At 41.4% G+C, this 10,679-nt stretch overlaps 1 pseudogene; it reads left to right on the top strand.

Annotated features, from left to right (window-relative positions):
- Positions 1 to 2,986: 2,986 nt before the first annotated feature.
- Positions 2,987 to 8,918, top strand: LOC136509714 (ABC transporter B family member 11-like; annotated as a pseudogene).
- The last annotated feature ends 1,761 nt before the right edge of the window (positions 8,919 to 10,679 follow it).

The raw sequence follows: 10,679 nt of genomic DNA, 5'->3' as shown, positions 1-10,679 counted from the left end.
GTTCTCGACGCTGATATTGTTATTGTTGGCGTCGGCGGCAGGCCATTGACGGGTCTCTTCAAAGGCCAAGTTGATGAGGAGAAAGGTGGACTCAAGGTTAGTTCACTTCTTGCTTTTCTTTATTCAGTTCAACAAATACTGTGTTGTTTGTCATGTAAAAAAAATACTGTGGACATGGGCTCCTGTAGAAATGTGACTATTTGTTGTGTCTGGGTGTTTCGGACTTGTGTTGATAAGAGGATAATTGTTATTAGTAATGGATATTCCATGTGTTTGTGTGTTTTTCCTTTTCTCGCCTATCTAATAAGTACAGCGGTCAGATTGCATTCATTTAAAACATGTTAGAAATCTGGACTTTTATGAGGATTATTTATTTACATGTCCAACTATACACAAATTTGTTCAGTACCATTTCAGCAAACTACATGGATTGATTAAAATATTAGTTTCCAAGCAAGTGTAGTCAAGGTCCTGTTCGGCTTACCCCATGTCTGACTTATTTGGCTTGTTTTTTCAGCCGGAACAATATTTTTCTCTCACAATAATTCAGCCAGAACAGTGTTTTTCAGCCAGTTTCAACCAAGATTCAGCAAGCCGAATGGGGCCAATATACTTTCGCTTATTTAGGTTCATATAAATAAATATACAGTGTACTATAGGCTGGTCAAACAAATCACGGATTTAATTTCGCTTATTTAGGTTCATATAAATAAATATACGCTACCTAGATTTAATTTCGCTTATTTCGCTTGTTGATGAAGCCAGACGTCGTTGATTTTAAGAATTTGTTAAGGACACCGTGTAGCGTCTCATAAATTTAGAGAACTAAATAATATTGAAATTATTTACACGCTTGTGACATGCACTTTGAATAGATGATGAACATGAATTTAGTTTAATATAATAGTCATTTTGTGCATTTTTATTGGTCAAACATGTTTAAAATATATGAATTGAGCAATGTTTGTCTGACATATTTGGTTGCTTCATTTAGTTTGTAATATCGAAGACTTGCCGATATAAAACATTATTTTAGCCATATCACGGAAAGGTCTATATAGTAGAGTTTATGAGCCTGCGATGCCGTACTTTTAGTGACTGTTAATTTCACAAACTTTGTTTTTTTTGGATTAAATGTTAGTTTAATGTCTTACAGTATTATTATCTTAACGTGCGATCCGTGTGTTTTTGTTATAAAAATTTAGTTGTTTTATAGTGACGCACAGACACGCTACCTAGTTATGAATAGAAAAATCATCTATAAACGTCATTTGAAACCCACCGCTGATGCGGTTTGCTCAGGTTCTGACATGTGTCAGCAGGACGTTGCTCGCTTGGCCCGACAAACGGAAGGCGATCGATCGAGCTGGTTGATGCTCATGGCGCCTCACCAGCTAGGATCCTGCGGTCAAGCAGTCTTGTCATTTTGCCATTGGTTCGTCCTGCAGCCTGCAAGGTCGCAGTCATGGGGCTCATGGCAGCAGACGCCAGCAGGGAGCAGGCTTGGGGATGAACTTATTACATGCATCATGCGATAAACTTTTTTAGTAAAAGAAATTTTATTACAGCCTGTCATTTACTACGTACTCAGACATTCATTATTATTACAGTTTTCAGCCTACGCTGACAGAAGCAAACTCTCAAGGAGCAACAAGGGTAAGGAAAAGGAAATTTCAAAAAAAAAAAAAAGGAAAAGGGTAAGGAGACTGAGCACAAACTTAAGCCCCATGTTAAGCACTGAGCATATGACAGCACCCATACTCATCAGCGAATGCACTGGGACCTCTGGGTAAAACAATTTCTATGTCTTGTGTAATGTGCCAACTAGAGCCCTCCTTGCTCACAGGAACATCACCGGAAGATGACAGTTGGTGATGAAGGATAAGAACCCTCGGATGAACCAGGTTTGGCAGCTGCTTTTGGTTTCTCCACAGGCTTCAGCCTTCATTCAGCCCACGGGAACGGGATGATATGCCAATCGAGAATTTCTGGGCTACTGACGTCAGGCAGTCAGGCTTTGGGCTCACCGGGCTATCACCAGTCTCTGCTGAAAAGTTGGAGAATGCTTCCCCCTCGAATACACGTTGCACCTGCGTATCATTACATTAATTAAAAAGAAAATATGAGTATAAGAAGACCCGTACACAAACCCATTAAGGCACGATCCTTGTACGCAAAATCTCAAATCTTGGTACGCAAACGCATATGCATTCCTTTAAACAAAGTTCAGGCCGGCATTCGGCTGCTGTGGTTCTTAAACAAAAACTACACTGGGAGTCAGAGAGACCAAGTACACATATATCATCACAACAGACAACAAAGCTGGATGACCGGGTCATGTCGTCCAACTCAATCCGGTCAACTAGTCCGAGTAAATTCCGCCAAATGTCCTAGTCACCTTATGATGCAAACACCTGCTAAATTACTAGTAGGAGTGACAACTACAAGTGCTCAAAGCTACATCCAGGAAAGAAGGTTTCAAACGAGCGTGTCAGGAAGATCCCAGATCGTGGTTGCCAACTTGCCATCACCATGATTCAGGCATGGACAGTTCACATCTTCATGATTAGTGTTAAACATAACTAATCTGACATATTTAACTCGAATGCTGACTGAAGCTAAGATACAGATCACGACATTATACAGATGCTTGCGAGCAACTACGGTACATCGGAATGCTCCATAGTGGACTCAGCTCTTCTGTCAGTTTGGACGCTTGCCTGTGTGTCCTTACAAACAAGGAAATAATAGCACCCGCAAAGTACGAGGCCGTTGCTTAAAAAAAAAAAACCTTGAAAACGGCACTACAAAAGGTACTCTCCATAGAGCAACCAGCCATATGCAGCAGGGAGAAGCCGGTACTGGCAGACACGAGATGGCAGAAGAAAGCGTCACAAAATCTTCCGCTGGTGATGTAGTGAAGGGTAGGAAAGAGGAGGAGAATGGTGAGAAGATGATGACAATGGCTAAGGTTCCGTTCCACAGCATGTTTAAGTACGCTGACAGAACGGACGTTCTGCTGATGCTGGTTGGCATGGTCGGGGCGCTGGGCAATGGCATGTCGATGGCGATCATAACAATCATCTACGGGCAGATGGTTGATGCCTTTGGGGGCGCCACCCCGGACACCATTGTTCCCCGAGTCAGCAAGGTATGGCTGTAACGGCCCTCTACAAGCCATAGTCCGCGACTCTCATTATATAGAGATTAGCCATTGATTACTTATAAAATAGATGATAAATTTGACATCCGTGCATCGTCATGTCCTCAATTTGCTATGTAAGTAACGATAATTGTTTACGCAAAAAAAAAAGTGATGGTAATTATAGTTCAACTGCAGTATGTTATAAAGAAGGATAATTGTTTTGTTATCTTCCTGGCTAGTTATTGGATATACTAGTGATATGGCTAGCATTTTCTTTCAGGTAGCTCTGAACTTCATTTACTTGGCCATTGGAACAGGGTTCGCTTCTTTCATTCGTAAGTATAATTGTTATATGCACATGTTTTAGTGGATAAATGGTTGCCAGTCTCCAGAAGATGATTTGTCAAAAGCTGAAAAGAATATTTCTCTCCCGACCAAGTCGTATTTGAGCAAGATCTTTGTGATAGTAATACCTATGCATAGAAATCTGAGTATCAGATTTGCCATGTGTGGGTCATTAAGAATTGGAATGCCACTGAAATCATTCTTAGGCTGTGTTTTTGGTTTCAGGAATCACTCCATCCTAGATGAGGTGGTGCATCATGAATCCATTCCTCAAATTTAGTAGAATGACTCCATTCCTCATACTAGTACTAATTAATAGCTTGTGAGGAATGAGGTGATGATGCATCAACCTATTCCATTCCACAAACCAAACAAAAAAAGTGAAGAATGAGTAGATGATGGACTAACTCATTTATCAAACCAACACACCCTTAGTGTCGTAAATAATGCTCAAATGCAAATACATGATCATAACACCAATGCTTACCAGAGATATCATGCTGGACAATGACTGGGGAGAGGCAGGCTACTCGTATTCGGTCATTGTATCTCAAGTCAGTCCTCAGACAGGATATGGCATTCTTTGATGTTGAAATGACTACTGGACAAGTAGTCTCCAGCATATCTGCCGACATGATCCTAATTCAGGGTGCTATTGGTGAAAAGGTAAGCAGATAAACCTTGCATCTTCTTCAATGATTTAGATCTGATACAAAAGAACAAATAAACTGATCAGCTGCTACACCAGTGACACTCCAACTGACCTTCCTATAGAAAAAGGCTGTTTTGTTTGTTTCATTTTCTTCCTTTTTTTCTGATGGGAACACATCACAGAACCAATTATCTTGGTAATTTTACTAAGGCAGCGTTCGGTTACGGAGAAACAGTGCCACGGAACCGTTCCTACCAGGAATGGTAGTCAAATTTATATAACCGTGAATGAGTGGAACGATTCCTGGCCAGGAATCTCCCTAACCGAACGGGCCCTAAAAGTAAATCTCTGATATAATTGAGCATTCACTTTGCAGAACTATGTTGCAGTTTAATTTGATTTTTTGACACTTGCACATTCTTGATTCTTTGGTCTTTAGGTTGGCAAGTTTATACAGCTTGTTACAACTTTCTTCGGTGGGTTTGTGCTGGCATTCATCAAAGGCTGGCTTCTAACTCTTGTTATGCTTTCTACTATACCACCATTTGTTGCTGCTTCTGGAATTGTCGCAAAGATGCTATCCAAAATATCTAGCGAGGGCCTAGAGTCATACAGCGATGCAGGCGATATTGTTGAACAGACAATTGGCTCCATAAGAACGGTAGGCCCTATGCTATCTTGATCATGCACAACAGATAATAAAGTTTGTGACTGACTTGTAATCATAGTAAATAACAGATTGCTTCCTTCAATGGTGAAAAGAAAGCCATTACCCTGTACAACAATTTCATAAAGAAGGCATACAAAGGCGCAGTCAAGGAAGGGGCTGTCCAAGGCTTTGGAATGGGTTTACTTGGATTAATATATTTTTCCTCCATTGGACTGATTATATGGTATGGCAGCAAGTTAACCCTCACTAAAGGATATAGCGGAGCAGATATCCTAAATGTAATGTTTGCAATCATGATAGGTGCAAGGTGAGCATTGATGCTGAAAATGCCCTTCTCTTATAGTAAAACTCAACAAATAGCATGCCTTGTTCTAGCATTTTAAGAAGTTTATAGTACTGATATCTGCTTTTGATCCATGTTCTAGTACTTTATAACAAAAAAAATATATCACATCTGTCTGCTAACATGAAATTTTTTAACTCTTTGGGACAGAAATTTAGGTGATGCAACCCCCTGCATAGCTTCCTTTGAGGAAGGAAGAGTTGCGGCTTACAGATTGTTCAAAACAATCAAAAGGAGACCAGAAATTGACTATGGGGATAGCACTGGCATTGTGTTAGAGGACATCAAGGGTGAAGTAGAACTGAAGGATGTGTTCTTCAGCTACCCAAGCAGGCCAGATCAACTGATATTCAATGGATTTTCAGTGCATGCATCAAGTGGCACAACAATGGCCATAGTAGGGGAGAGTGGGAGTGGGAAGTCAACTGTGATCAGTCTGGTTGAGAGATTTTATGATCCACAGGCTGGAGAAGTTTTAATTGATGGGATGAACATCAAAAGTTTCAAGCTAGAATGGATAAGGGGGAAGATTGGCCTTGTTAACCAGGAACCACTGCTTTTTATGACGTCCATCAGGGAGAATATTGCCTATGGAAAAGAGGACGCAACCCTTGAAGAAATCAAGACAGCAGCTGAGCTCGCAAATGCAGCAAGATTCATTGAGAACTTGCCTGATGTACTTACATGAACATGATCTGCACAATAATAATTCATGGTCATGTATAAAACTATAAGACTGATCATGTATTTATATGATTTCAGGGTTATGACACAACAGTTGGACAACGGGGTGCACAGCTTTCTGGGGGACAGAAGCAGAGGATTGCTATCGCGAGAGCCATTCTTAAAAACCCAAAAATTCTTTTGCTTGACGAAGCAACTAGCGCATTGGATATGGAGTCTGAAAGGATAGTCCAAGATGCATTAAATAGGATCATGGTGGGGAGAACCACACTTGTTGTGGCGCACCGTTTGAGCACTGTAAGAAATGCTCACTGCATCTCAGTTGTTTCAAAAGGAAAACTAGTAGAACAAGGTGATTGCCTCTTGAGCACATTCTTTAGCTTCCTTTTGTGCAAAAAGGTTCAAAGAAAGATTATTCATTTATACCTATAAATGCAGGACATCATGATGAATTAGTAAAGGATCCTAATGGAGCATACTCTCAGCTTATACGGCTGCAAGAGAAACAACAAGAAAATGGCCGGATGTCAGATGCTAGATTATCAGGCTCAACATCTAAAAGGAGAGTGTCACTCAGACGATCAATAAGCAGAAGTTCAGCAGGGAGCAGCCGTCATTCTTTAAGCCTTCCCTTAGGCGTTCCTGGGCCCACTGAACTAATGGAGCATAACTTTGGACAAGGTGCCAGACAAATTGAAAGCATTGATGACAAGGTACCAAATAAAGCACCAATGGAACGCCTAATTAACCTAAATAAACCTGAGGCTGCAGTTCTTCTGTTTGGGTCTATCGCAGCAGCAATTGACGGAGCTGCCTTTCCAACACTTGGTTTAGCATTGGCTAGTGCTTCCAAAATATTTTATGAACCACCAGACCAGCGGCGCAAAGATTCTATCCTTTGGGCATTGCTGTGTGTTGGCCTTGGTGCAACAGTTCTGATATCAAGGACAGTAAATAATTTGCTTTTTGCAATAGCTGGTGGGAAGCTTATAGAACGAATCCGCGCTTTGACATTTCAAAGCATGGTGCACCAAGAAGTTGCTTGGTTTGATTATCCTGAAAATACCAGGTAAGTAATCTATATTTTAATTTATTCATGGGGACCAAACAATCGATATACTGACTGCCATTTGCATTATTAACAGTGGGGCACTTAATGGAAGGCTATGTATTGATGCACTTAATGTAAGACGTCTAGTGGGAGATAACTTGGCCTTACTGGTCCAAAGTACCGCAACAATTATTGGTGGAATAGTAATCGCAATGGTCGCGGACTGGAAGCTTTCATTGGTAATCTTATTTGTAATTCCTTTAAGGGGTCTCCAAGGTTATGCTCAAGTGAATTTCCTACGGGGGTTCAGTCAAGATGCTAAGGTGAGCTATAAATTAGATTTCTAGACTTTCCTTCTCATGTTCCAGCCTTCCAGCTACAAATATGACAACCATGAAATGTTATAGTGTTATGTTGTTACCAATAAACCACAAGTTATTATTTCCACAAGTTATTTTGTCATAAGATAAAGAGTCCCGAAACTTAGATTTGATAGATCCCTCATGCTGTTAAAAGGAAGACAAGTAATCATATTTAGCAGTAATCCCTGAATTAAATGTTGCCAATAATGCTTTGTTTTTCTATTGGATGTGGTCATGTGGATGACACTTATGGTATTTTTCTTCCCTTCTTTTCTGATTTTAACTATTGCATCTGGTATGCTTGTAGACAATGTATGAGGAAGCAAGTCAAGTTGCAACTGAAGCAGTTGGTAGCATCAGAACAGTAGCATCTTTTTGTGCCGAGAAGAGAGTGATGGACAGATACAATCAGAAATGCCAAGCTTCTAGGGATCAGGGAATTCGAACTGGAATAGTTGGAGGCCTTGGTTTTGGTTTCTCATATATGATGCTATACGCCAGTTCCGCTCTTTGTTACTATGTTGGTGCAAAGTTTGTTAGTGAGGGAAAATCCACTTTTGGTGATGTCTTCAAGGTAAGTAATAGTAAATGTATTTGTTTTTCCTTTTTGGTGAATATAGTATTTGATATGTATGTTTTATTGGAATGCAGGCTTTCCTTTCTTTGTTTATGGCCATGATTGGAGTGTCACAAACAAATGCTATGGCTTCTGACTCAGCTAAGGCAAATGATTCTGCTATTTCCATATTTTCAATATTAGATAGAAAATCCTTAATTGATTCCAGCAGTGAAGAAGGTTCCACCTTGGAGAATGTCAAGGGTGACATTGATTTTAAGCATGTCAGCTTCAAATATCCATCCCGTCCCGATGTTCAAATTTTCACCGACTTCACATTAACCATTCCCTCTGGAAAGGTCTAAACTATACCTGAATCCTAATTTATCGATCTTCTCTTGGGTGTTATGAGGATTTAATTTTTTATGCCATCATTTTTCTGAGGTCTTACACAGAACCCTTCTATTGCAGACAGTTGCGCTTGTTGGTCAAAGTGGGAGTGGCAAGTCCACGGCCATATCTTTGTTAGAGCGCTTCTATGAACCTGACAGTGGTGTGATTTTATTAGATGGAATGGGAATAAGTAGTCTAAAGGTCAGCTGGTTGAGGGACCAGATGGGATTGGTAGGCCAAGAACCAGTTCTTTTCAGTGGAACAATCCGTGACAATATAGCTTATGGAAAGCATGAAGAGGTAACAGAAGAAGAGATTGCCGCAGCTGCTAGAGCAGCCAATGCTCATGAATTCATCTCAAGCATGCCACAAGGGTACAATACAACTGTTGGAGAGAGAGGAACACAACTGTCAGGTGGACAAAAACAGCGAATAGCTATCGCGAGGGCAATCTTGAAGGACCCCAGGATACTTCTTCTCGACGAGGCAACAAGCGCATTAGATGCTGAATCAGAGAGCATTGTGCAAGATGCATTAAATTGTGCTATGGTTGGCAGGACAACTGTTATTGTGGCACACCGCCTCTCAACAATCCAAGGAGCTGATATGATTGCAGTCCTAAAGGATGGCACAATTGTGGAAAAAGGAAGACATGAGACGCTGATGGGCAGTGCCGGTGGAGCCTATGCTTCACTTGTGAAACTTTGCACTGTGTAATATAATATACAATTTCTAGCTATGCAGTTGATGGCTATTCTCTTGTAAAAAATTAACAGTTTATGGAAGATTTTTTTTGTAAACACCTATAAGTTTGCTTGGGGTAGGGTACTCATTGCAGTTTTGCACAGTGTTCCCAGTCCTGTGTTTAAGTTTGCAAGGAGCAAAGTTGCCAGACGTCACTTGGGTTGGTACCCTTGGGGGTGGCGTCTAGGGCAGAGGAGGGGCTGGTGGTGTCGACTAGGTGAAGGAGGAGAGGCGGCTAGGGCTGGAGAGAGGGAAGTAGGCGCAAGGAGAAGGTAAGGAGGAAGGGGATAAGCCAAAGGCTATTCTCTATTAATTTTCAATGAGTACAATGCCTCTATATTTATAGTCCCTACTAGACTGAAATCCCAAGCAATTATAGGAGATATTCTTATAGATTGGATTCCCCTTTCCTAAATAAACCAAACTCCTATCACCTATTTTATTTTTATTTCTATTTATTCTAATTCCTTCCAAGGGAAGGAGATATCGCTCCGCCGCCGCTGTTGCCGCTGGCACTGGTCCTGGGCGCGCGCCCCTCCTGGGCTGCAGTTGGCCCATTGGCCATGGGCTAGGGAGGTGCTATCAGGCGTGTGACATCACCCCCTCCCTCTCCGATCAGCGCCCTCGCGCCGAAACATTCTCCAAGTGCCGGTGCCATTCGTTGAACGTCTAGTCCCCCAAGGTATCTCCTCGATCCAGATGAGGAGGTGCCCAAGGACGTCATGGGCTTGCCCAATGTCGATGTCGCTGGTAGCGAAGATGAAGCAGTAGTGGCAGGAGACGAAGTAGCCAGAGACAGAGTAGTCGTATGCCGTCGCGTCCTTCCGAGGTCCATGTGCGTGGTATGCTTCGGCCAAAGCAGCGTATGGCTGAAAGGTCCTAGTATGGCTAGAGGGGGTGAATAGCCTAATAAAAATTCTACAATATCACTAGAGCAAAGGAGTTAGTATAACAAATGGTGAAATGCTTTTTGCCTAGCTCTAGTGGGGTGTTGCAAGCCACCTATCCAACAATTCTAGTATATTATGATCCCTAATTCACACAATGGCTAGGTCGCTAATTCTACACTAGAGAGCAAGCTAGAAAAGCTAATTACACTAACTACTCTAGCTACACAAGGCAACAACTACAAGCCCTACAAAAAGAATGATAGAACGTAATGCAAGAGAGGGAATGATTGTTATACCAACGTTGTAGAGACGATGTTGCCAATCACCGAGATGATATCCAATCAACCAATCACACTGCTACAGGAAACTTAACCGAGATGGGCGAAAACGCTTAACCGAGGCGGGCAAGCCAACCGCCTTGGTGCAAAGGTCACAGTTAATCGTGGCCTTAACCGAGACGTTTGGCCAACCGCCTCGGTTAAGCGATTAACCGAGGCGGGCGTCAAAAGCCAACCGAGGCTGTTGTTGTAACGCGCCTGCCTCGGTTAAGACTTTAACCGAGGCGTTTTTTATTAACCGACCGCCTCGGTTAAGATTTTAACCGAGGCGGTTTTTACTAGTCGCCCGTCTCGGTTAATGATTTTCAGATTTAAAAAAAATGCTTTTTCAAATTAGAATTTAAATTTAAAATTTCACTAATGAAAGCACAGATAAAACAGAAAATTTATGACAAACATATATTACATTCATTCTCATTCCACGAACGACATTAAGTTATATACATTAGTGAAGTCTTGTCATCATTATTTCATCACAAACACAAATATTTCGTACATCACCAACT

Source organism: Miscanthus floridulus, chromosome 1 (assembly GCF_019320115.1).
Source record: "Miscanthus floridulus cultivar M001 chromosome 1, ASM1932011v1, whole genome shotgun sequence".
NCBI lineage: Eukaryota > Viridiplantae > Streptophyta > Magnoliopsida > Poales > Poaceae > Miscanthus > Miscanthus floridulus.
The sequence above is the reverse complement of the archived record's forward strand: the minus strand, read 5'-3'. Positions and strand labels throughout refer to the sequence as shown.